The 26,946-nt window shown below is 44.5% G+C and overlaps 1 long non-coding RNA gene across 1 annotated transcript; it reads right to left on the bottom strand.

Annotated features, from left to right (window-relative positions):
• Positions 1-1,979: 1,979 nt before the first annotated feature.
• LOC119826752 lies at positions 1,980-18,862 on the bottom strand. The gene is made up of 3 exons (XR_005287471.1): positions 18,276-18,862; positions 12,200-12,382; positions 1,980-2,494 (listed from the first exon to the last, which is right to left on the bottom strand). It is a non-coding gene; the product is annotated as an uncharacterized LOC119826752 (long non-coding RNA).
• Between the last annotated feature and the right edge of the window lie 8,084 nt (positions 18,863-26,946).

The raw sequence follows: 26,946 nt of genomic DNA, 5'->3' as shown, positions 1-26,946 counted from the left end.
CTAATTTGTGCTACATGATATTCTCCTGGGCATGAGGGCATCCTCTGGAGTCTGGTTGACCTACCGGTGGCCCTACTCTTAAGGAAAACTAACTCCCCCTCCCCTTGTGTGTGTGTATATTTACGAAATAGTAAGTTTCCATATATGGCTTTTTCAAACATCCTTAGGGTGAGTTATGCCTTTCTTCATCCCCTCCCATCCTGCCTCTCCCTTCTATCTCTCTACTTAATCCCTCCTCCCTATTAGTCTCTCTCGTCCTTATTACCTGTGTTTTATCCCCCCTCCCTTAAAATCTTTCTTTCTTCTCCCACCAATGGTCCCTTTCCAGTTCTTTAAATCTACAGGTACTCCAGATTAGACACACAGATCTAGAGATTTGATGCTATGGTCCACATGTGAGTGAGAACACGTGACATGTGTCTCCTTGGGTTTGGGTTGTCATGTTTTCAAGTCCCAGCCGTCGATCCGAAAAATTTGCTTTCATTTGCAGCTGCATAAAATCCCCTCGTGTCTGTGTACACTTTTCATTATCTGTTAATCAGCTGATGGACATCCAGGCTGCTGGATGCGAACAGCGCATCCATGAGCGTGGATGAGCATGTGTCTCTGCGGCAGAAAGCAGAGCCCTGTGGTCACGTGCCCCAGAGTGGGCTGGCTGAGTTAGATGGTAGATCTTCTTCTCGTTTCCAGAGGAGACACCGCTCTGATTTTTCGAGTGGCCGCACCGGTTTGTTCTCCGGCAGACAGTGTAGGAGGATCCCGTGCCCAGCATCCCCGCTAGCATCTGTTCTCTTTCGTTTTCTCAACCTTAGCCATTCTAACTGGGGTAGGATACAATCTCAGAGCAGGTTTAATTTCCATTTCCCTGATGCCTAAAGATGGTGAATCCTTTCTAAAATACTTCCTAGTCATCTGTGTTTCTGCTGAGACCCTCGGCTTAGAGCCACAGTGACGGTTGGTTTATCAGGCCCCTTTCTACTTTCGTTCTCTGTGTTCTCACCGTATTCATTATGTTGTGATTTTAAACAATTCGGTGACATAAACATAGTGTGGATCTTTAGCTTAGGTCATTTGGTACCCTAGCCTATTTCTGGTAAGGAATGGGAATTGTAGTTAGGGGTAGAATGTAACAAGAGCCATCTGTCCTTTTTTGCCTCTGAGTCCTTCTGTCGTGGTTAATTGTTATCTCTCTCTCTCTCTCTCTCTCTCTCTCTCACACACACACACACACACACACACGCACACACGTCTACCACCTTCTTGTCAGTGCTCTATGAGAGTTATGAAAAACTGACATGCTTAGAACATTACAAGCTGAGTTCTCTGTAGCTCTACGTATACAATCTCTGCTCTGGGGGCTTTAAACCCTTGCCACAGGCTTTATGACAGGTGGAAGCCAGGCCTGTTCAGGTCTAAGTCCAACAGAATGGAGGTGTCAACTATGTGGCTAGTCAAGAATGCTCCGCTAGGCAATATGCCTCTCAGATGTCTGCATCTAAAGGAATTAAGAAAAAGAAAACTCATGAAAAGACCAACATATCACATTTCCACTGATTATAACTTTCTAATGTGTGAGGAAAATGCTGATATTTCAGTCAGGTATATTACTTGTAGTCTGATAGGAAGTAAGTTAAAAGCATAATGCCTATTCCCTAAAGACTTCTGCCATCACAACTTCAAATGCATTTCAGGGTTCATGTCAGCAATACAACACTAAAATCAAACGCATTTCAGGGTTCATGTCAGCAATACAGCACTAAAATCAAACGCATTTCAAGAGAAAGAAAAAGGAGCCAGATTAGAAAAAAAAAAAAAACTACAACGAACTGATTTGGAGAGTACATAGGAAATGAAAGATCTTAGAGATGAACCATTATAATCTTTAAAGAGGTAGCTCCCAAAATGATCTACTGTAGACCAGAGGAAAATTCCTGGAGATGTTTTACCTTTTATGTAATCAGAGGAGGAGGCAAACATGACAGAAGATATTAGTTCATTTTTTTCTAATCACCAAGGACATTTAGCACAGTTAGGAAAGTAAGATTAAAAACCCAGAACAACAAATGAACAAACAAAAGCAGCCTCTAGTGTTGTGATTCGAAACCATTTTTTATTCCCTTGTCTTGATCTATCAATTTTTCTTTATCTTCCTTGACAAATCCATTCAACCAGGACAGGTTTTATCTTCATGTAAAAGCTCAGTGTGTGTGCATGGGTACATGTCTGTGTCAGGTGCGTGACGCACACACCCAGCTCTTACAAAGTTCTCAGTGTTTAAAGGTGCCCATACAGTCATAAAATACTGTATCTTGGCTTTCCCATCACCTAAAACAAGGCTCTGTGTTAGTAAAGGACAAGACATGAAATGAGACGAGCAGAATGACTTCGCATCGGATGTGCAAAAGAGGCAAAGGCAGCGCTGGCAAGTTCTGAGAGTGACAAACCACAAGGACTCCTGGTTGACTGTGTGGCGAATAGACCAGGCCCGGCATTGCTGTAAGAGACGAAAGTCAGTAAGCATTTGTCGGGTAGGGTATGTGACTCACACTCTGATTCCAGCACATGTGAGACTCGGGCAGAATTATGAACCTGAGGCCTGACTAGGCCACAGAGCCTGTTCCAGGCTAGCCTGGGCTAGTCAAAAGCGACTTTCGTGCTTGCTCCTGAGACTGAGGGTCTAACTAGTGATAGAGTGTTTGCATTTACTAATGTACATTTGTTTATGTTCTGTTTGGTTGAGACAGGGTCTTACTAACCCAGCATGGCCTCAAACTCACCATGTAGCCCATGTTTCTCGTTGTTCTGCCTCTACCTACCCAGCCCTGGCATTCACCACTATGTCTGGCATACACATTGCCTTTTGGCCATTCTGAATTCATGCCTAGGGATTGATTTGGGATCATTATCTTGCACAAAGCTTCACTTCCTGGAGACACTTAAATTCACATTACTGGACTTTCCCCCTGTACCTTCTGCATAGAGCTCCATCCCTACAATCCCTATATGCATGACCCTGCATTCCTGCCTCCTGCTGATGACACTTATGTAGTCAGCCTTGCATAAATTATTTCCCCTCTATTGACAGGCATTTTGTAGTAAAATATTTTTCAAGTTATGTAACCTGCAATATTTCTGGGAATTGAACGTTATATAAAATATCACCACAATTTTGGAAGACTGAAAAGTTTTCGATTTTGCAAAAACAATTTTAGACTCCCGAATAAGTCAATTTCTGTAGAACTATCAAGATAAAAGCTGTCTACAAAAATGGAGAAGGAAGTGGACCATGAAGATCGTGAAGACATTGGTGCAGTTTTGATGGTTGGTAGCCACAGATTGCAGAATATTCTGGTATCAGCCTTACCTGTATCTGAATCCTTGCTCAGTAACTGTGTTTGCCTGATTCTCTTGCTAATAGCTTCCAGAGTCCAGGCAAGTCTTAGAAAAAAAGAGTTTTGTCTATTTTAGCTCACAACCTTGCAGGATGAAGGGCAAGAGGCTGCATCTGGTGACGCCCTTCCTGCTGGCAGAGCCCTGGATTAGTGCAATGAGTGCCAAGGGAAGATATGGAGATGCTTGCATGAGTCGGTGCCTCCTCTGTCAGGGAATGCCACACTGCGACCTCATCCAACCCCGGTCACCCCGAAAAGCCACCTCTAACCATCATAGCCAGTTTGCCTTCGTAACATCTCTCAATGAGAATTAAATTTCAATGCATAACGTAGTTGCCCCAGACACTTGGAAAACCAACTGGGAAAAGGTCTTCAGTGAACAAGTTTCAGTGCCTGTGGACAGGGTAGTAATATCCCATCTCAAAAAAGAAATTAAATTTCCACACATACACCATCGAGGGATACACTTAAGCAATGTCCAAACCACATCAGTGGTCTTGAAACATCATTTAACGTCTGACAGCCTCTCTCCATCTCTGTAAGATGGAATGACATCCAATATAGGAAAATCTCAATCTAGGACCCTTGTAATTGCGCTGGACAGATGCAAGGATGAACACCGGTTATGAAAGGGGTATAAAGCTATTTTTTCTAGTTCTAATTCTGTCATAAATTTTTGTTTTGTTATTGGTGGTGGATGGTGCATGTATAAGATGCATTTGATATTGAAAGTATAAAATTTAACATGAACCTCCACAGCTTCTGTCCTGAACGCCTATGCTAACTGTCTAGGAGTTCAAGGCAGTTTGTAGACTGCAGGTCTGGTTATTTTTGGTGAGTGATGCTTTTGTTCATCTGCAACAAATTAATTGAACAATGAAGTTTATGAGATTGTTTTAAAAGTAATTACCGTAAGTCTAAAATGATGTTTTAAGAATGAATTAGGAGTGGGGCCACATTGTAATCCTAGCGCTTCCAAGAGTGAGACAGGAAGACCATGAGTTAGAGCCCAGCTGGGGCAATAAAAATGCAACAATGGACAAAGAAAGCGAGAGAAAAAGAGAGGGATGGAGGAAGAGAGGGAGCACAGGAGAAAGAAGCAAACAGTAAACATAGGCCCAAGCATATTGCTCTTCAGGTCACCGCTCCTTCTGTGAAGGAAGGAAAGCTCTGTGCTTAATGTGAGGCACATGGAGCAGCAGATATTCCTAGCCAAACTTAGCCAGTCACCGTTTCCATGGCAACCCCTCGCTCCGAGGAAAGGGACAAAACATAAAGAGATTCTGTACGTGATTTGTGGTCACTTGTTTTGAGATAGTCTGGGTAACTCTTTGGGTGAAGAGGGAAGGAGTTTGCTCCAACACGGGGGAGCAGAGGCATGAACTCTTTATGCACCATCTTATTTGGGAAAGCAATGTTTAATTGTTTAACAGTATGGCCTCATTTTCAAGCGCAATTATCCTTCATAGCCTATGAAACGACTGCAAGGAGTTGATCCGAGGATGCTCATTAGAGAGACGTTACACACACACACACACACACACACACACACACACAAAGCTAGAGTGTAGGATGTGAGAGGCTCTAGCTGGGAGAAGCAGGCAGGATGTTGTTGGTTATTCTCCGGGTCTGTGCAGCCTCCAGGAAGCAACAAGCTGGAGCAGCTCAGAGAACTGCCATCCAAATGAGGCAGGTTAATGCTGCTAGAGCTCATTGGCATTTTTCTACTCAGAAGGAACATTTTCTTCACGCTGAAGAAGGGTCACTTGTTACCAAACCTGAGAACCTGAATTTGATCCCCAGAACCCACATGGTAGAAGGAGAGGCCCCACTTCAGAAGGCTGTTCTCTGTGTGCTAACACATAGAACACATACCACATGCACACTGCACACGGCCCTTCCCCGGGGCATGGAGGGCTTTGCCTGTGCCATACAAGAAGTGATCCTCTGACTGTATAAAACCTGGAAACCAGTCTTTTCAAGCTTTTTTTTTAAGATAGAGTGTCAGTATGTAGCACTGGCTGTCCGGGAACTAACTCCCTGAGCTGACCAGACTGGCCTTGAACTCACAGAACTCTATGTGCCTCTCTCTGGCTCCTGAGTGCTGGGATTAAAGGCCAGTGCCACTAGAGCTGATTCAAAAATATCTTTGCTGATAGAATTTTTCATTGTCTGATGTGAAAGACAGAAGACAGCACAAGTCCCCAGCAAACACTTGCTTTTTGTTTTTTTGTTTTTTGGTTTTGTTTTTTTTGTTTTTGTTTTTGTTTTTTGTAATGTCGTAGACTTCTGGAGCTGTTTTCAATTGAAACATTGAATTACAATGAATATACAAGTAAAAGCCCTCTTTGGCTGAGAATTTACATTATTTCTAAACATATATCCATGTGTCATAATTCACTTCAAGTAGATGAAAAAAAAAAGGGAAACAGTTTGGCGCTTGAATACTTCTGTCTCTAAAGGACAGATACTCTCATATAAAATCCTCATTATGAAGCTTTTCTTTTAGGGGGAGAAAGATCTGTTTCAGCTCATGAGTCTGAGGCATGATCCCTCATGATGGAGAAGGCGAGAGGCTGGAGATGGAGGTGCCAGGATGCTTGTCTGCATCTTCATGGATCAGCAAACAGAGCAAAATCTCCCATTCTGTGCAAAAATTTGTCTTTTAAAAGTCAGCTAAATGGAGAAACACTGAAACATCTCAATTTTACTTAATAACAAGACTGATGAAAAGAAAGACACTTTTCTGTGTGATGTGAGACGTGAAAAAAAAATGTTTCTACAGATGTCCGGGATACTTATTCCCGAAACATAGTGTCATTACCAAATCAGCTGAGGTCACTTATGAAAGAGTCATGGGGCTAGGGAGCTGGTCCAGTCAGGAAAGTCACAGTACAAGCAAGGGGGCCTGAGAATCTACATAAAATAAATAAATGTAGAAGGAGAGACCAACTCATGAAAGTTGTCTTCCAACCCCCACACGCACACCGTGGAAAGTGCATCCCCTACACGGAAATAAAATGCAATGCTGCTGAGGGGTAGAGATGGACTACAGAGGACACCCACCAGCTGCTGGCCTCTGGCTTCCGTGTGTGCGCGCACCCACACGCAAGCACACGTGTGTGCATACACACATACTGCCGAGCTGTGAGTTCTATTAGAAAATTTGTTTAGAAAAGACCTGGCAAGGCACCTTTGACCAAAATAAAAGTCCAAATTTCTATACAATTTTGTGACTTGGTATTATGTGAAACATGGTAAAACGTCCCTAACCAAAATGCCTCTGCCAAGAGCCTTGCAGACCGGGACTGCAAAAATTCTGTTTGCAAATATGTGCATGCATTATTAACGCAAAGGCATGGAAGCAAGTAGGATCCCAAGGCTGTGTTACACTAATGTGACTGCAGAGCTAATCAATGCCTCCTGTGTCATTTCAGTGCACATGTGTATCTTCTCCAGAATCTTGATTTTAAAAAATCTATACAACTTCACAAGTGACAGATAGACTGAGACCTTTTCATGAAGATACACAAGGCACGTGTATGCACATATACACATATATATGAATACTCATAATATATTATGTATATATAATATATAAATATCTATTGCAACTTTTATAAATTTGGGGTTATTCATTATTTTTCAAACATTAAAATAGTACTTAGAGAAAGAGATGTTATATATCATATCATGTTAGTGATAGGGAAGTATTAACACAAAAAAGCATGTAATGTTTTTGAAAATAAATACTTCAATCCTCACTGTTAGTAAAATAAGAAGAAAAATAATTGGTTTTCAGTGTTTCAAACAAGACACAGCGTAGAATTCCAAGAAAATCACTGTGTTAGGTGGGGTTTCTATTTGCTGTGAAGAGACACCATGACCACAGCAACTCTTTTTTTTTTTTTTTTTTTTTTTTTGGTTTTTCGAGACAGGGTTTCTCTGCAGCTCTTTTAGAGCCTGTCCTGGAACTAGCTCTTGTAGACCAGGCTGGTCTCGAACTCACAGAGATCCGCCTGCCTCTGCCTCCCGAGTGCTGGGATTAAAGGCGTGCGCCACCACCGCCCGGCTCACAGCAACTCTTATAAAGGAAAATATTTAGGTGTTGTGGCTTACATTTTTCAGAGGTTTAGTCCATTCCTATCACGGTGGGACATGGTGGCGTGCAGGCAGACAAGGTGCTGGAGATGGAACTGTGAATTCTACTGCTTGACCCACAGGCAGCAGGAATTGGTTTGAGACACTGAGCTTGACTTGAGGATCTCTGAGACCTCAAAGCCCACCTCCACAATGACACACTTCCTCTAAGAAGGCCACGCGCACTAATAGTGCCACTCCCTTTGGGGGCCATTTTCTTTCAAATCACCACAAATCACTAACACAAAAATGTGATTTTTCTCGAGTAATTTTTGTTGAACCTGCTTGGCCTGCAATTTTTCTTTTTTGTTTTTGTTTTTTTTTTCTCTGTGTAACAGCTCTGGCTCTCCTGGAACTAAGTCTTATAGACCAGGCTGGTCTCGAACTCACAGAGATGCATCTGCCTCTGCCTCCTGAGTGCTGGGATTAAAAGTGAGCACCACCACCACCACCACTGCTCTATGCCCACTATTTTTTCTAATGAAAATAGACATGGTCCTTTGAAACGCTGACGTGGGCACTGAGACAGAACCACAGTGAAGCTTGTAACACACAACCTCAATTTCTTTACAAACTTCTCGCTGGTGGTGAAGGATTTTGCTTTATTGCTGTTCGTTTTTTCTTGAGATAAGAGCTTGCTTTGTAGCCTAGGTTGACCTGGGGCTTTCCTTGCTCTTACCCCAGTCCCTGGAATGCTGGGGTTCCAGTCATGTTCTACCATGCCAGTCCCCCTTCTTTCTTAGAGATATTTATATGTTGTGAATAATTTATCTGACGTGTGTTGAAGCTTCCTGATAGTGTGATAGCATCACCTGGTCCTTTTGCTCTAGTACTATAAAAAAAAAAAAAAAAAAAAAAAAAGAGTTTCGTGCTCTGTGCATCGACCATTGTTCAAACTCCCTGCTCAAAATAATTAGCTGATTCAACACTTATTCATTGTTCCTCTCACTATTCATTTCTTGTTTATCAACTCATTGCCAACACATTTGATGAATTACAGGTATCAGAGTTAACACTCTGGCTACTTAAATAAGCAGATGAAAACTAAGGCATTCAGAACAAACTTCAGTGGCAAAAGACAAGGAAAATACCACTCATAGAGTCAGTTTGTTTATTTTTGGATCACAACAAAACTAACTCATCTCCTGAGTCAGGAGAGTTTTCATTACATCGTGTGAGCCTCCTATTTTTGCTCCGTATCATCCTTTTGTTGGTCTCTAAAACGAAAGCACTGAAACTTGCATTACAAAGCCACCCTAAAATTTTATTCTGTAATTATCTTTGTGGGCTGAGTCAGAGAGAGTGAGCTAAACTTAAACCAAATGGTAATGTCTTGACACATTTTTGCCAATTCTTTAAAGGGTACAGACCACTAAAACTGCAATTGTCCTGAATGAACTAAGAGCAAATGGAGAGACACAGAAACACCACGTCACAAGCCGTCTCTGAAACCAGTCATGACTGGGTGGCTAAGAGTTGAGACACTACCCTTGACTCAGCTTGGTAAACAGTAAAGTGAAAATTAGGAACCAAACCTGGGTGAGTCTCTTGAAAAAAAAAATCCGGTGGCCAAATTTATTAACTGAACAAGGAAGGTGGCAATCAGGACCCACTAAGTCAAGTTTCTGTCCCTCTATTATGGCTGTCACATGATGGGAGTCTTAACATAGTGGCTCCAAGTACTAAGAAAGGAAAACCACCGCAACAATTGATACGGTAACCAGAGCCAATTAGATTTGTTTGAAATCTCTATCAGTGCTGCTTTCTAGGCCATAGGATTCTGGCAAGGATGAAGCAGTAGCAATTATGGGGCCGGGACTGGTCAGTGGGAGAATGTATACTTAGCATACACAAGGTCCTGGGTACTATCCCCAGCACCAAGGGAAGAGATAGTTAGTGATACACATATTAGTGACTTCTCCATCAGTCATAGCCTGTGCATACTGTGGTGGTCCCCTAAGGCTGTAAGGAGCTGAAAAATTCCTATCACCTATGACATCATAGCTGAGTCATGATGCTGTCTTACCTCAAAGTATGACGTGCATAGGATGAGGTAGTTGTAAACCGATCTACAGTGCTTACTTCTCAGATTCGAGTAGAGCGGACACAGTGATGTACAACACAGAATATTTGGCCATGACGCTACACACACACACACACACACACACACAGTACACACACACACACACACACACACACAGTTTCCTCTTTATATATCTTCATACTGACACAATCAACTTACGAAGAAGACTTTACTTTGGCTCTTATCTGTGGAGGTTTTGTCTGTGTTCAGTTGGGTCTGTGTCAAGCAGCTCACCATCTCAGAAGTATCATGGCAGGAAAATATAAGAGTCCTGGCTTCCCAGAGGAAGCAACACCTGCTAAGGCCCGCCTCAGGAAGTGTTCATTGTGCCCTCCCCCCCCATCTTAGTTGTCTTTCTGTTGCTGTGAAGACACCATGACCAAGGAAACGTATAGAAGAGAGAGTTTAATGAGGCTGACAGTTTTAGAGACTGAGTCCGTGGCTATCATGGCAGGGAGCAGGGCAGCAGGCAGGCGGGCATGGTGCTGGTACAGTAGTAGAGAGCTTGCATCTTGAGCCACAAACACAAGACACGGGGCTAAATGGGAATGGCTGAGCTTTTGAAGCCTCAGAGCCCACCTAATGACACACCTTCTCCAACAAGGCCACACCTCTGAATCCTTAAACAGTTCCATCAGCTGACAATCAAGCATTCAAATATGTGAGCCGATGGGAGTGAGTCTCATTTACATCACCTAATAGTGTCACGCTAGGGAACAAGCCTTTAACTGACTTGGGCCTCTAAGGGATTATCTAAGGGATTAGTATAAGCACTGACTTCATACCATTATCTGGGAAAATAACCATTTTTTTTCCTATTTGTTCCACAAGACTTTTTCCCTACCCAGTCTTGAAGATAGAACCGGGCGTCCAGCACATGCTGGGCAAGCGTTATGAGCTGTATGATTAGCCCTTTGCTTCCCAGTTCTAACCCTCCCACTTCTGGACCAGGTTTTCTTGAAAGTGGACTTCACCTCTGGAACAATTGAGTCTTCAGAAGCGCTCTGATCTCAGCTGTATTTTAGCTCCTCAGGTTTAGCAGCAAAGACAAAGATTTCCACTAGACTCCAGTGTTAGCTGTAATCATTAGACCAGCTGAGGAGAAGCGTCCCTCCTGCAGTGAACTCGGGTCTGAATCTACACCCTGCTTTGCCCCGTCCTGGCAGTTATTTATTTATTTATTGCTAAAGTTGCAATTCCTAAAACCCTTTTCTTCCTTTGCCTCTCCCTTTTCTATGTATTTGTTTATTTTTTCTGTTTTGGGGGTGGGCTGGGTGTGGATATGCTGTATACCCCAGGCTGACTTTGGTCCTCACATGCCTCCTGAGGAGCTGAGAGACAGATATCACTATGCTCCACTCTGAGTCCATTCTCTTATCTGTCTTAGCTGATAAAACTTGAAATCTATCTGGGTCCCTCTCCAAAAAGTACAAACATTACTAGAGTTTTTAAAAAGTCTGCTTCCCCAGTCCCCCAGTCAGGGCTGTGGGAATCTGGATTCTACCTGAGGCAGGATTGTGACATGCCCTGGGAACCTGGATGAATCCCTGCTGTTTTACTGGGTCTTCACAGGCCTCACTGTGACTAAAACCACTGTCTGGTGTGTTTCCTGCACATTGTCTGACCCCAGAGAGCCTCTAAAGTCAGCCCCTGAAGTCAAGCACCATGCCTTGAACATCTATGACCAACCATAAAGAGACCACGTGAGTCTCTCATTCTGTCTGCTAGAAACCAGCCTGCCAGGCCCCTCTAACCCTGATGATCTCCCTCCCCTGCTCAGACTCCATCCCTTCTAGTACCACTTTGAGTGTGCCACAAGACTCATCGCTCCTAATGGTGGCTGCCATAAGTGAAAATTTTGAGACCCTGGGTTTTTATCACACCTAGATTCCCATTGATGTTTTAGGCTGCAAAACCTCAGGAATTTCACTTTCTGGACAAATGACGTGAGTTCAGCCCTGACTTCTGCTGATTTTAGAGAATAAACGCTCACACGCGGAGCCCACTTCAAGGTGTATTATGTCGCAAAGTAGTTCCCCCCGTGACATGTGTACTTAGACGGTTTTTAAAACTCTACATCTCTGTAGTAATGATTATCTTAAAATCCAAGTGGAAAGGCAAATTAAAGGTATTATTAGCCATTTGTAGATCAGTATTTTACTTTGTATAAGACTGTAGAGATAATGGGTAAGAAAGGGCTTTGTAAAATATTATTCAAGTTATTATTTTAGTCATTCATGTGTTACTGCATTTTTATAAATGTGCCAAGAAAATAAGGAAGGCATGTTGTGCTCTATACTATAATTATGCTTTAACTGGAAATAAGCTCTTAGCCATGCATTCCCTCCGTAGCTATTTATTTCCTTTGTCCTGGAATAGCTATGCATTTTAAAAAATAATAGTCATAGAGCCACACACCAAACAAAAAGAAAGAAAGAAATGAAAAGAAAAGAAAAGAAAAGGCTTAAGCTCTGATCAGTTTCTCTGCCATTACATGGAGCTGCCCTTAAACATTTTCAAACAGATAGCCATACATCACGGAAAAATACATAGCCAACAGTTCCTGATTGTAAATAAGACTTACACATTAAAAAGGAAGAAGAAGACCCATGGTTCCCTCAGCTGGTTTGACACTACAAGGCTCGGCGATCAAGGGCAAACTGAGGCAGTGCCAAACAAAGGCTGGGCTTTTGCTACTGCTTAATGTGACTGGGCAGGAGTGTTCTCACACTGAGTTTTCTGACCCCTTTGTCCTGTTTGCTTCTGCCTATAATTAGAAAAGAATAGCATTAGAGATGCTCAAAGCCTGGGCTAAGGAGGTAGGTCCGTCCGTAAAGTGCTTGCCTTCCAAGCAAGAGGACCTGTGAGCAGTCCATCCCCAGAACCCAGGAGAAAAGCTGGGTGTGGCAGCTTGCTGCTCCCAAGGCCAGTGCATCCAGGAAGTGGAAGCAGCAGGAGGCCTGGGACTCACTAGCCACTCAGCCTAGTCTACTCTGCCAGTCCCTGGCCTGGGAGAGAGCCTGGCTAAAGCACGGACTCTGATGAACGGCCCTGGGTTTTCCTCTGGCCTCTATGGGCGCTGGCACACATGAAAATGTAAATACACTCATGCGAGAAATATTCAGACTCATTAACAAGAATTTCTTCTAGACGAAAACAAATGTAACAGGTAAGAAGAAGTCCCAGTGTGCACTGGGTAGCAGGGTGACTGCAATGCCAGTAATGATCTGTGCGTTTCAAAGAGCGGGTCACTCCGTGGTAGAGCACTTAGTGAGGTTGTAAGTTCAGTTCCCAGTACTACAAAAACAAAAGAAAGAAAAGAAAAGCTGGTAATAGAAATGGGATAACTGAGTAAGACCAGACGGTAAAGAACACGCAGAAGAATGTGAATTCATGACCTCACTAAGTGCTCTACCACTGTGAGATCTGAGCAGCCTGCTATATACAATTTCTGTTTAAATGCCCTAGTTAAAAAATGTATTTAATGAGAGGTAGGCAGATATCTGTGAGTTCAAGGCCTGCCTGGTCTACAAGAGCTAGTTCCAGAACAGGCTCCAAAGTTTCAGAGAAACCCTGTCTCCAAAAACAAAACAACGACAAAAAGATCTAATTAGTGAAAATGCAAGAAGACCTATGGCAACAATTGCCATTTTCGACTTCAGATTTCCATACTTACCAAGACATGTACTGATTTAAAAAAAAATTGCCGTCATTCTTAGCTTTTTCATACAGGCTTCTATTATAAATATGTCTCTAGCAGGTTGCCAATGCTCATTTTAGTAATTAACAGTATTTTAGTAAGTTAATATGACCTTGTGGTTTGTTTTTATCACTATGTAATGATACAATAAACATCTTGGGGAACAGTGTTCCCCAGCTGAAGTTATATCTCTCCTCAGGAAAAGAAAATGAAAGTATATGTGTGTGCGCTTGAGTGAATTTGTGTGCACCACATGTGTGTAGGAACTTGAAGAGGACAGGAGGGGGCATTGGGTCCCTGGAACTGGAGTGACAGGTGGTCATAAGCCTGCAAGTGGGTGCTAGAAACCAAGCCAGGTCCTCGGCAAGAGCAGCAAGTTCCCTTCACTACTGGGTTATCTCTCCAGTCCTTGTTGCTGCTTTCTGAGGCAGGGTCTTAATCTAACTCTGCAAACGTTGGGCTTGAGAGGCCGAGTTATTCCTTCAGCTCTTCTCTTCTTCCATCAGCAGCAGACACAAGGACTTCAGCTCTGAACCGTCCGGTGACCATGTGTCCTGGGTATCGAACCCAGGGCCTCCCATATGCTATGCATGTACTCGACCACTGAACCATATCCCTAGCCTCAGTGACTTTGATTTGAACTAATTATAGAATAGTTGTCTTTGATATAATTCATTGTTTAGGAAGGAAAAAAGTACCTTTAACTGCTGCACACATTAGATTACAAAAACCTTCGATTACTTCAGATAATGAGAGAATGCTCTTTCCAAGATCCCATATCAGATCATAACAAACAGATAAATAGATCAGTTATATTATATATAGCATAATAATATATAAAGGGCAGACAGGAAATGAAAATTGCTGTTCCTTTTTTTACAAAGAGTGGCTCATCCAACTCTTTGTAGGAAGTTGTTGGATCACCATAAAAGCTACACATTTTGAAGATAATTCTCATTTGATTATATTTCTCCCTTGTTAAAAAAAAATGTTTCCATGGTTACTATGATCCATAAACTTGCAAATCTTACGTCCTGTTCAGGAACTATAAAGGATGCACGGACCAGCTGTACCCAGGAGGGCACCTGCCTCATGTGCAGAGGACCTGTGTCCAAGCCTCTCTCTGTCGTAGAAATTTGTCTTCCAGCTCACTCCTCTGTGTTGTGATATTTACAAGGCTGCATGATGGGTGGATACTGTGCAAAGCCTCCCTGCACACAGTGAGAAGCAGCCTTAGGGGTGAATCCCTGTCTCTTTAGCTTGGACTCAGCCCTTGTTATCTGTCAGCCATGGAAACCCCTGGCCTATTTGATGCTGTTCTGTTCTGTATCTCTACGACTGTGGTCTCCAACAAATTTCCTTCCTTCCTAGTCCCAAAGCCCATCCAAGAGCAAAGGAGAAGCTTGTCTGGTATGAACTTTCCGACAGCAACAGACGTCTTGCCTCGGCTGCCGTACTTTCCCAAAGGACCACAACTTACAGCCATTCATTCGGACATGGAGTCTGTGTCCCAAGGTTCCTCGTATTCCTGCGTCACCTTAGCATGATAGCAATGTGGCCCAAAGAAAGCACCTGGTTATTGCTTGTGCTTAGTTCTGTGTTGGTATAGCTCATGGTTTCTCTTACTCTCCCTCCTCTGCCTTCATTTTTCGTATTTCACACCCAGGGATGTCTCACACTGAACACAGCCGTCGTGAACGCTGGAGATGGAAGACCGTCAATATCCCTTCGCTTCCAAACAGGCGCACAAAACTTCCAGTAAGCAAGTGAACCGAGTCTTAGAGAAGGGAGGAGGGAAAGCCAGCTTGTCAGAGAAGCAGCTTTTGCATGTCGAAATCTGCCTGCTTTGGGAAGGAAGCCAAAGTCGGGGGTCCAAGACGATTCCGACTGTATTGCATTCCATTTATTATTTATATAGTGCTTATTGCTGCAGTCACGGGGTGCTTTCCAGTGAAATACAACGTACCGTTGGGAGCAAAGGAGGAAATGAGGACTGGGGAACGGGGTGGGGGGGAAGGGGGGAGGCGCTGTGGCATCCGCTATCATGTGAGGTGCCGGAGCCTTGGCTGAGCCAAGAGGCGCCGCCCCTGTCTGACACAGGTGTGAATAATACATTGTTTGGTATCAGCAGCAGAAACCTTGGAAGCTGGAAGCGCCAAGCTTGGTACACAGAGTATTTCTCCTCTAATCAAACTTCTCACCGTCCTGCAGAGCAGGGGAAGGGAGAAAGGGGTCCCTAGGTCTCGTGTATCCACCCTGAAATTCAAAACCTGTGTGGAACGTCAAGGTTACCCAAACCCACCGTATTTCCTCACCCTTCCAGTTTTGGGGTTTGTGTGTGTGTGTGTGTTTTCGTTTAGCTTTGGTTCCTGTGGTAACAGAGAGAGCAAGAACTACAATCTCTGGAATTTAAGTTCTGTTCATCTGGATAACATTTGGAAATCCTCAAAAGGGGTGGGGGGGGGGAGAACCAGGTGATGACATCAGAATACTTCTGGAGCCCCGTAGGTGTGTGCGGTAGGGGTTCAATACACGCTTTTCCTCAGCCAGTTCTTCACATAGCTCCTAAGGAAACGCTCCCTCCTTAAGGATGTCCCAGAAGCCCAGGAGCTGAAAATACAGCAGGCACGTGATGGCCTCAAAGACTATCCTTGAGTAAACGCTCCTTTTCTTGGGTAAGCAGGGACTTCTGTGAGCCACAAAAAGCCATGAAAATTTCTTTGCAGAAATCTTGTACCGATGAATAAGTTAAATACAGCTGCTTTAGCCTGCAGTGTTCAATATTGTCTTCAATGATTAAAAAGGCTGACTCCAGTGGGAGCAGAGCCCATGCTGCAGAGATTATTATGTTTTGAACCATTTTTTTCTGTAGGAGGAACAGGGGATGGGGGTGGGGAAAAAGGAACAAGAAAGATGCCAGCTTCCATAATGAGCTGCCAGGCTCAGGATGACCACCACCCTTTGTAGCTTTTGCTTCTTTTGTTTAGACAGGATCTCCCTCTATAATCCAGGATGGCCTAAAACTTGTGATCATTTTACTGCCTCAACCTCCCAAGTGCAGAGATCACAGGTGTGATTTGGCTCAAGAATCACGATTTAAAAACTCAAGCGTCCAGTGGATTTCCATGATGTCTGTTCATGTCCATCTGTAATTACCTACCCTTTGGTAAAGAATGTTAAACACCAGATAGGCGTGGCAGGTCAGGCCTGTAGTCCCAGCTGCTCAGAAGGCTGAGGCAGGAAGTTCCAGGTCAACCTGGATTATACAAGGAGACCTTGTCTCTAAATAAGCAGGTGGACAACATTAGAACGAATGTTAAGTACAGCATGTCTCTTAGTGGTGTTGGCAAGGAGCCAGCTAAAGCTTGCACCTATGCTGGGGGTGGGGTGGGAGTCGGGGGTGGATATGGAATTGAGGCAAATGCTAGGGCAAAGGTGACCCAGGAAAGGCCTGAAGCAGCACGTTTTATGGTTACAGCCACAATGGGCTTGCAGAACACGTGGACATGATCCCGGAAGAGAAGCACCAGGATTCAGGCTGTGTCTGCTGCACCCAAGTAAAACAGGACAAGATAAGAGCGGAAGGAAGGTTATGATGGCATGAACTCTAAAGCAAGGGTTGAGTTGAAAAGATAGGCTGCTTGTGTCTGTGGGATTTGGGGGAATCCCTTCATGGCTGCCGGATGACACTGGGGGAAATGGAGCCCTTTCTGGGGGTTCTTAGTCTTGTTAAAAGAGAAGTTGAGAACAGACAGAAGCTGAAGCTCATTCATTAGGGTTTAGAAGACACGTTCCTCACAGCAGGTGAAATGAATTCCAGCAGCTGCTGGGAGAAGAGAATGAGGAACAGGAAGATGTGGAAGGCAGACACATGGCCAGTGAGCAGCCACACGATGCCAGGGAAGCGGTGTAGAAAGAGTAAGAAGGGTCAAAGGAAAAAAAGTCTACTTAGATTCTGGCCAACATCTGAAAGCAAGACACAGGGGGAAAAAAGGAATCATTACCCCTTCTAGAAAGGTGATCAGACTCAACCAAAGGTCTCTCATGGCTGCTCAGCTCTAGGGGTTTGCAGGGGCGTGGGGGAGGTGGGGATTCTGGGAAGGAAACCTGCAGTATCTCATTAAGGAAACAATTTCCCCACCTATCTCTCTAGTGTGGCAGAAGGTGAGCCCATCTTCCTAGGGTGGTCCTTAGGCCAGGTGTCTGAACTGGCCCAACTGGAGTATCAGGTCCAGCCAGAAGGAGCTTTTCCTTAATGGGCCTTTACTGCTTCTCTGACACTTGGGACAAGAACCACAGACGTGTGAATGGATTTCTAATTGGAGGTGGGAAGGAAAGAGAAGGAAGCAAATGAGGGTCTATTGCAGGGCCCTGCACGGGTCCCATTTGCTCCCTGGGGAGGGAGCGGAGAGTCCGCGTACACGAGAAATGACATTAAATGATGGCATTAAATGACTAGAAGTTAGAAATAGAACACGTTTCAAGTGACTGGATAAATGTGTGGATCAGAGGGACCCCCTAGACTGTGAAATGCTAAGTTCCCTAGCTAGGGAGCCCCTAATTGGCCGGCAATCGTCTCCGAAGTCTCAAAAACATTACTTACAGGTAACTTTTCTTGGGACATGTGAACAAATATTCCCCCCCCCCCATTCCAGACAGAGCACCTAGGACAGACCAAAGCAAGCATTCCTCCAAAGTATAACTTGGTAAAGTTCATTTAGCTTACTTAGAAGAGCCTGGGTAGAGGGTTACAAAGAGCGCATGAGTGATCCCGTAACAATTCTTTGTGGAAAAGTCCACCCCCCTACCCCCCACTACCCCCCATCTCCCCACTCCCCATCCCCCGGCACAGTCACAAGTGCTTAAAAGCAGCCCAGATGGAGGAGGAGTGGCTGGAATCTCAGGTGTGGATCTAATGACCTCCTTCATTCCCCCGTTCTCTGAGGGGACATTAACCCACCTGGTATCATGAGGGCCTCCTGAAGATAATCACAGGTTCTCTGATTTCAAAAATGCGGTCGTCCAGCCAAGTCCAGAGGACAGCATTCCACACCAAACATTGCTCAATATAGTGACTGCCCAGGGCTGGTTGTATTTGAAAAGAAGGTACATCGCGTAGGTAGTGCTTAACCCGAAAGAATGACCTGGGAAAGCTGACAGCTATTCCTCTTAGTGTACATTTGGTGCTTTCGTTTCAATCATTACGAACTGTTTGCATCTGTCCCACGATCCATCCCACGAAGACAGCAGCATCAACAAGCCATCCACAGAAGGAAAGGTACTGACTCAGACGTAGTCGGGAAAGCGTGCGAGGCACGTTTCAGATCACAACCTTTCACCTTCTTCAGACATCTTTACCCTACCCAGCACGCCAGTGGGAGCCGGTGGCAGGGAGGTGGAGAAGTCCGAGTTGTGCGCGGCTGGGCTCTCAGGCTCCGTGCTACAGGGGCCTCTGTTGAGTCCTGTTGATGGCTTTCCAAGGGCAAATACTGACTCAGACCATCTGATTTTCCCAGAGAGGCTGGACATTTATATGTCAAGTCTGATATTTTAATGTTGATGCATTTGAAAGTGAAAATAAACAAACCTCGTGTGATTTGAGCAAACACGCGCAGGCGTGAATGGGAGACTGCTGCTTTGCCCCTGTGTACTTGGTTCTCTCCAGGGTGGTTTCCAGAAAGAGCTCAGATCTGAGGTCCCTGATGTCTGCGCCTCTGCACCAGGGTCCTCCTTGCTCCCAAGTGCAGCCTCTCAGTCCCTCAGGGTCTTTCGTCAGTTTCTCTCCATTTACATGTCAAGTCTGATATTTTAATACTTACTTCTAGGAAGGGATATTAGAAAGTTGCACAGGGGAACTTGGTTTCTTTCTTGTGGTCCTTGTCTATCTGTCTGTCTGTCTGTTGTTTTGCATTCAGCACTGGATTGAGCTATAGTTTGCACCACCGGCAGTGGGGACAGAGTAAGGAGCCAGCAGAGATGGAAGTTTTCGCACCTGGAACCTGCACAGGAAGATGAGGGAGTCAAAGAACCGAGCAGCTGTCATGAGAATAGAGAGTTATGATCCACCAAGACAATGCCATGCGCATACCAGGCCTTGACTGCATTTCAGTCCCCAGACAGGCAACTTCCTGTGTTCTTCTGACACTGCTGACTGCTTTACTGTGCTTGGGTGGGGAGGAGCCAAAAACAAAAACAAATAAAAAAAAAAAAAACAAAATAAAAGACAACTGTGTTTGCTCTTAAAGGATGACAGAGGAAAGAGAGGAACTTTATTTTTTATTTTTTCCAAATAGATGTCTTAACTCTTGACAGACAGGATTCCATTTATCGACAGTAAGTAATTTTGAAAAATATGCCTACTACAAGTGGACCCTTCTCTACATTCAACCATGAAAGTGCTTCGAATGTGGTGCTTTAGCAATTCAGACACACTATTAAATTAAAAAAAAAAAAACCTATATTTGTCAGGGGCAGGGGAGGGGGCGCTCACGGTGAGCAGAGGACAAACTCACAGAGGACCAACCCCTTCCACAACATTGATCCGGAGGATCAAATTAAGGTCACTAGGCTTGACAGCAGGTGCCTTTACTCGCTGAGCCACCTCCAATCCTAGACACCGTTTCTCAGCTCCTGTTGTGCACAGGGTGCCTGGCATTGTCGGGAGAGGACGGGCAAACAGTGGCTGGAATGTCTTCGGAGCAGCTCACAGTGATAGATTTTCAAGGGGGGCACGAAGCTCCCCACGAGCCGTGTCAAATCCTAAACAGCTCCGAGCAATGCGAAAACGCCACACCAGACACCGCGCCCAGAAACATGGGTTCGCATTCATGTGAGCGTAATTCGAAACACATTTACTTCGCTGCAGCCACTTGGTTTTTGTTTCTCTAAAGAAAAGTGCAAAATTGCACTTTCTCGGGAGCTCCTTCAAGATCTTAAGCAGTAAGCGGTGCTAATATTTAATCTCGAGCCAATCTTGAGCCAGGCTGGAGGTTTCAGTTACTACACACAGTGATTTTCTGTTTTGGCCCGACTCCTTTCCCCACATCCATATTGCGTTTTCTCATTATAGCTTCAGGAATTCCATGTCAGTGTGTGGAAAAGGCTGTCACAGCTCTCTCCCCACTTTCTCTCTACCTAGTACTAAATCTGGGGAGTCACACCTATCTTCCTATTCTGAAGGCTGAAAAGAATTATCAGCAATCACACACAGACAATAAAATAAAATAAATAAAATAAAAATGGAGCAGTCCGGTGGTTCTGTCACCCAGTAAGAAGAATGAATTCCAGATGCTGCCAAAATAAAACAGGTTTGCCTAGTGTCGTCATTCATTTTATTTTGCTGCCTCTCTGGCAGGGTCAAGAGGAGCCACTTTGGACCAGAGAACAGTGCAGACCCCGAACATGTCAGTTAATAATGAAGGGACTTATCCTAAAAGTTGTTTTTTGCTCATGTCCTGGTTACTTGGCACATTACCAAAAGATTGTCTTCAATCGTCCCGTGCTCATTTCCCACCGATAACCGCGGTGTGATAGCCATTCGCTTCCTCTGAGGCCCCACAACCTCTGCTGTGCAGCACTGTGCACTCGGGCCCTGGGACATCTGTGGAAGTTAGATCCTGTTTTCCAGGCAGGAATAAAATTTGTGTGGTTTTTTAATTTATTTTTAAGTAGATCCCGACCTAGTATACAAAATTGAGAACAGGTGACCAGTGTTTCCCAAAGAATGGTAACAATTCCGGGCATTTTAAAGAAGAAATGGTTTCAGGAAAATCCCAAGCCAGGAATTAGTAAGTGGATGTACTTGAAATCACCTGGGGAAGGGCGGCTGGGTGGCGCTCAGGGATGGAGCGCATTTGAGCATGGACAAGGCTCCGGGTTTCATCCCCAGGACTAAAATACAATAAGATGAAATTAAAAAATTAATAAAATGAAATTGAGCTTTAAAACCACATGATTCCCATCCCACGCAACCCTGTTAAACCTTGATATCTATGTTTTAAACGTTTTATTCACCTCCTCCCAACCAATTCTAAATCTATGTGAGGTGGGCAGCACTGCCCAGCAGGAAAAGGCTTTTGCCGTCCAAGCCTGACAACTTGAGGACACTCCTGGGCCTCACATGGCAGAGTCTCTGACCTCCACATGTGCATAGACATAAATAGCAGTAAACACAAAATAATCTGAAGCTATTCTAGTCAATAGAAATGTCTCAGGGTTCTGTGTGTAGGGAAAGAATAGAAAAATACAAAGAGCTTAACTGGCCCGGCTGGCTTTTCTTGATTACTCATATTTTTTAAAAAGGGCCTAATCGGTGTCGAATGTATGTAGCCCACTGATATGTGGCGATGTTTCTGTCTTCCTTAAATCTCTTCTCAAGTAACTTTTCAGAAGTCTGTATTAGTTGGCAATAAATTTAAATAGAAAATTATTTTAGTGACTGTCAGTGTCTAGTAATTTTTTCTAAATTAATACACACCACACACACACACACACACACACACTCACACACACACATATCTGAACCAGAGATTGAAACCAACCTAACAGCTCCATGAGCTCGGAGGAGGCCGTGGAGTAAATTGGCGACTGTTTATCGGCACACAAAGCAAGCTTAAATGGCTGTGTGGCAGGAAAGGGTTCTGATGGAAACCCAGCAGCCAGAGGGGGCAGATGTTCGAAAGCCTCTTCCATCCCATGACTCTGATGACTCGGGGAGAAAGAACTTGAACCTGAGGGATGACGCAATCACATGCGTGTCTTCAGGGAAAAGACTCCGGTGTAGAGTCTAGCGCGTGTAATTCCTCGGCTGTTTACGCACAAGCCTCTGCTCCCTCCCGTTAAGGTGTACTGAATCCAAACAGCTGTGTGAGCTGCCGCTATTCCTCTGCATCCAGATTTCAGCCCGTTGTTTTTAACAGTGGCTTTCTCCTGCCATTGTTAAATCATTAAAGATGATTTAATTTTTTTTTTAAATTCAAGATAACATTCAACATGCATTCATTCATTCATTATATTAATCCGTGCTATCCATCTTATCCGGTGTACGCTGGACAAGGGTTCCCAGCCCAACGTCTGTACTGTAATCAGTTAAACCACATTTTGCCAATTAAAAACCTATGTTGTTTGTATGTGGGGTTTTTTTTTTTTTTTTTTTTTTTATGTGGAGATTAAACCTAAGACCTGGAGCAAGCTAGGTAAAAACAGCCCCTGAGATACACCTCCTATTCTGATTTAAAAATAACTCTTAAAACCCTATTATTTGGTAAATTATCTCCATTAAAAATGTTGTCAGTTATTATTGTAAACATGCTTCTTTGGCAGTATCTTTATAAGCCAGGGCAGCATCAGTGGCGTGCATTTGCTACCCTGGGCTCCCATCCACGTGGCTCCGGACCAACAGAGATTCCTGAAGAAAGGGAAGTCTTTGCGAACATGCTGGCTGCATTGCGCAAGATGAAAAGACAAAGCCGCATCCAGAGAAACGTCTGAGAACACGTCCACGTAACTGAGTCTTTTGAGCAGCCCTAGTGGGAATGCGAGCTTGGAACCGGGAGGCGATGAGGAGTTTTCTCTGTAAGATCCCAGCATTCCGGGGCAGGTGCGGGACAGTGATGAAGGAACCCTGTTCGGGACCGCATTTCTGAATCCTTTCTGTAGAGACAAAATGCCGATCTCTTTTGGCTGGTCTCAGACGAGGTGTTTTGGAGAATGCATAAAAATATCTTCTATTCAGAGAGTCTGGTTTGGTCCCCTGTTCCATCAGTCCCATTCCAACTGGACTTGGTGGTCTCCTGTAAGATCTGTCCACCGTCTCAATGGGTAAACGCACTCCTCACGGTCCTGACTTCCTTGCTCATGATCTCCCTCCTTTTGCTCCTGATCGGGACCTAGGGATCTCAGTCCGGTGCTCCTATGTGGGGCTCTGTCATTTTCTCCATCCAATGCCAGGCTGAAAGTGGAGGAGGACTGAGAAACCAAGGACAATGGCAATGAACATGACCTCTACAGCATGGACGGGCTCACTGTGAGCCTTGTCAGTTTGGTTGCTCACCTTCCTGGACTTAGGGGGAGCTGGGAGGACCTTGGACTTAACATAGTGAAGGGAACCCTGATGGCTCTTTGTCTTGGAGAGGGGTGGAGTGGGGGTATGGGTGGAAGGGAGGGGAGGGAAGGGGGAGGAGATGGAAATCTTTAATAAAAAAAGAAAAAAAGAAAAAAAATATCTTCTATTGCCGGACGGTGGTGATGCACGCTTTTAATCCTGGCACTTGGGAGGCAGAGGCAGGAGGATCTCTGTGAGTTCGAGGCCAGCCTGGCCTACAAGAGCTAGTTCCAGGACAGGCGCCAAAGCTTCAGAGAAACATTGCCTAAATAAACAAACAAACAAACAAATAAATCAATAAATATCTTCTATTGCCAGTGAGCACAGGCCTCCCAGAGAAAGGTAGAGCAACACCTTTATAAGAGGTAGGCATCACCAAAATGAGCCAGGATCTCATCAAGGGATTGAATATCCTCTCCCTAAATGCCTGTAGCTTGAGCTGTGCTTCTTTTTCCGTGTGTTTTTTCCCTAGGACCTGCTTGTTCTGTGACAAGCTTCAGAACATCCAGTCTCCGCTCCCTGGGCTGTGGAGCCATGGGCCAGAACCCAGCAAAGCGGAATGGCCCGCTAGCCACAGAGAACCCACTACCGCCTGCTTGTTTTTCTTCAGAGCACTTTCAAAAGCAAATGGGAATTCTCCCTCACTGGGGTTTCATTTATCCAAGAGCATCTTGCCGTTTGTCAGATTACCGAGAATCTATTGTGATATGATGCTGACCCGGTGGATAAGGAGATCAGGACCAACCCCTCCTGCAGACTGTTTCCTGGTGTGGGTGATAAGCCATAGTAGATAAAAAACGCAAACAATTGGGACCCGGCAGGAACCGGAAGAGGGCTTCTAATTCAAAGTCTGGTGTAAATCCAGCCCTTAAGAAAATCAAAGAAAATGTGAAGAGTCAAGGAAATTTAAAAACCTTGAAACTGTGTGTTGTTTACTAACCTGGAGATATAACTGATCAGTAGAGCATTTGCCTAGCCATGTGAGGTTCTGGGGTTCATCCCTGGCCCTGTTTATAAAAAATGGATTTTTGAAATGGTGGATGTAGATATAAGCATATCTATGTGTGTGTAGATGTAGTTTTTTCTTTCTTATTAGGATCAAGTAACCTTTTTCTTTCTTCTCTAAAATATAAGTTTTATTAATTCTTTGCAAATTTCCTTAAAAGTATTCGGATCATATTCACACACACACACACACACACACACACACACACACACACCCCACCCCCGCAAATCCTCCGAGATCTTTCTCTGTTTTCTTCCCCACACAACTTCGTGGTCACTCAACACTTATTTTCCCCTTTGAAAACCAGTTGCGTTCAGTTCGTGCAGCCCAAGTACTCTTGAATGTGAGGCCATCCACTAGAGCATGGTCACCCTACCAGGGGCCAGACACTTTCAGGACACTGATGTTCCTCCCCTCCTCAGCTGTCATTTGCCAATGCTCCTCAGGTATCAGTGGGACATCGAGCCCACCCCTCCTTTGGACTGGCTTGACCTTGCATGGGTTTGCCATGCATTATTTTCAGGAACCATAGGGGAAGGAAGTCATGCCTCCATGCTGCCTTAGAGACTATTTTAAGTTTATAGAGGACTAGCCAGATAGGGTTCTCTGCAGGGGGACCAAAACAGTACATACTTAATATTTTCCTTGGTCATATAAATGACTACCCAGGTCTCAATATCATTGTTTCTCTGACTCAGTCAGTTCAACAGAGCCCCAAAGAGCTTCCCTGTCACCCAACAGATGCCCAAATATCCTACCGAACTCCAAATTTGTTCAAAAAAGCTTCCAAATGGATAAGGCTTGTCATGCAAATGGTGCAACAGCTCAAACAGTTCAGCAACCCAAAACAGTTTAGAAAAACCCTGAATGACAAAGTCAATCACCAGACGGCAGGACTCCGAAACAGTTCCGACGCCTGAATGGGGCCTCTAGACCAACAAGGCAGAGAACTAGGACCCAGAGATTGGGGAAAATTGATGAGGCAGACTGTCGGCCGACCAAAACCAAGTCCAGCCACTCATGTCTCTGCTTCCCCAAACAGCGACGAAAAGCAGCTGGTGGTGGCCGAAAGTGAAGACAAGCTTGGAATAAAGTGATTCCATCAGCTACGTGGAACTGTTCAGGCTGTCAACTCCAGCCAGGACCAACTAGAACGATGTGACACCCAATGTGTGGTTTTGATTTTTTTTTTTCTTGGCCGGCTTGCCAAAATTGCTACCAGAGTTGTTGACATCAGTGCCCAGGCCCTGGCAGCTGCTCTAACAAGTTAGGCTAGGGCACCTAACCCTCTAATTAATATGAAATAAGCAATAGCGCAAAGCAGTAAAATCATATATATCTATATTGATATAGATATATATATCAGGGCAGAGTGTGTGTGCCTACCCTGTGCAAGGCCTTGGATTTGTACAACAAAGCAAAAGACTGTAGAAGGCAACGGCTTCCAGTAGCCTAGAGAAGGATGTAGGATTTATGAGACCCTGAGAGACTCATGTTGATAGATGGAGACAGAGAAGCAGCCTGCAAAGGAGTTGATTGTCCAGTTGTGGGAGGTATGTTAACCCAGGACAGGTCAAGATGGAAGGCCATAGGTGCCTCACTGGAGGTCACTAGCTGGAAAGTTCCAACAGCTCCAGGAGGAACCGTGTCGAAGCATCTCCTCTGTGCAGAGGAAATTCCCTGTGGGGCAATTTCCATCATGATAAATGGCATTTTGAAGAACACAGTTGTTGAAGATTAAGATTTTATTTCGATCACCCAAAGCCAGAAACAGCCCGGTTTGGGAATCAATCATCTCTGTTATGAGTATATAAAAGACAAAATGCTGATACTAACCCTTGGGGCTCACCTCATCAGCATACCTGTGGTGAGGCTACATCACACCATTGTGTGCAGACATTGAAAGACGTCCAGGAAAGCACCTGGGACAGCTACCGTGATTGGCGCAGAGCAGTGGCAGTTATATTTCTATATGGATCAGTGAAAAGGGCCTCCCAGAAAATATGGCTGGTATCAGCAGAAAAGCACATTAGACACTATAGCAAACTCCAAGTCCCTCGATATCACACCACTGTGAGTTGAGAAAGACGGCTAGATTGCCTTGAAAGGGGGAACAGAGAGGAAAGCACCCTGGGCTAAGAGTGAGCAACACTGAGCCCTTAGTCCCAGCTCTGTTTCCATCTCCCAGGAAGCAGTCTTTTAGGACCTCAACTAGCCTCATGGGATCCCGCGGCTCACGGGGAAAATGAGCACTCAATCTCCATCATGGCTGAGGTCATACTTAATGAAAACACACCATTGTAAGGTATGTGGCGGGTGGCTCACTTGCTTCATAATGCTTGTTTTAATTATTTATTGTTAACATGTAGTATAGCGATTGGGTGCTAACAGTGCAAATGCTTTATGATTTTAATTTAAGTGTATTTTAATGAGGAAGTTGGGCAGCATAGACTGAGAGGGATTAACAAGCCAACACAATGGTGCCATTTTACCCAAATTAGAACCAAATGAGGAGGAGGAAGA

This window comes from Arvicola amphibius, chromosome 11, assembly GCF_903992535.2.
Source record: "Arvicola amphibius chromosome 11, mArvAmp1.2, whole genome shotgun sequence".
Taxonomy (NCBI): domain Eukaryota; kingdom Metazoa; phylum Chordata; class Mammalia; order Rodentia; family Cricetidae; genus Arvicola; species Arvicola amphibius.
This window is presented reverse-complemented; position numbering and strand designations above follow the sequence as displayed.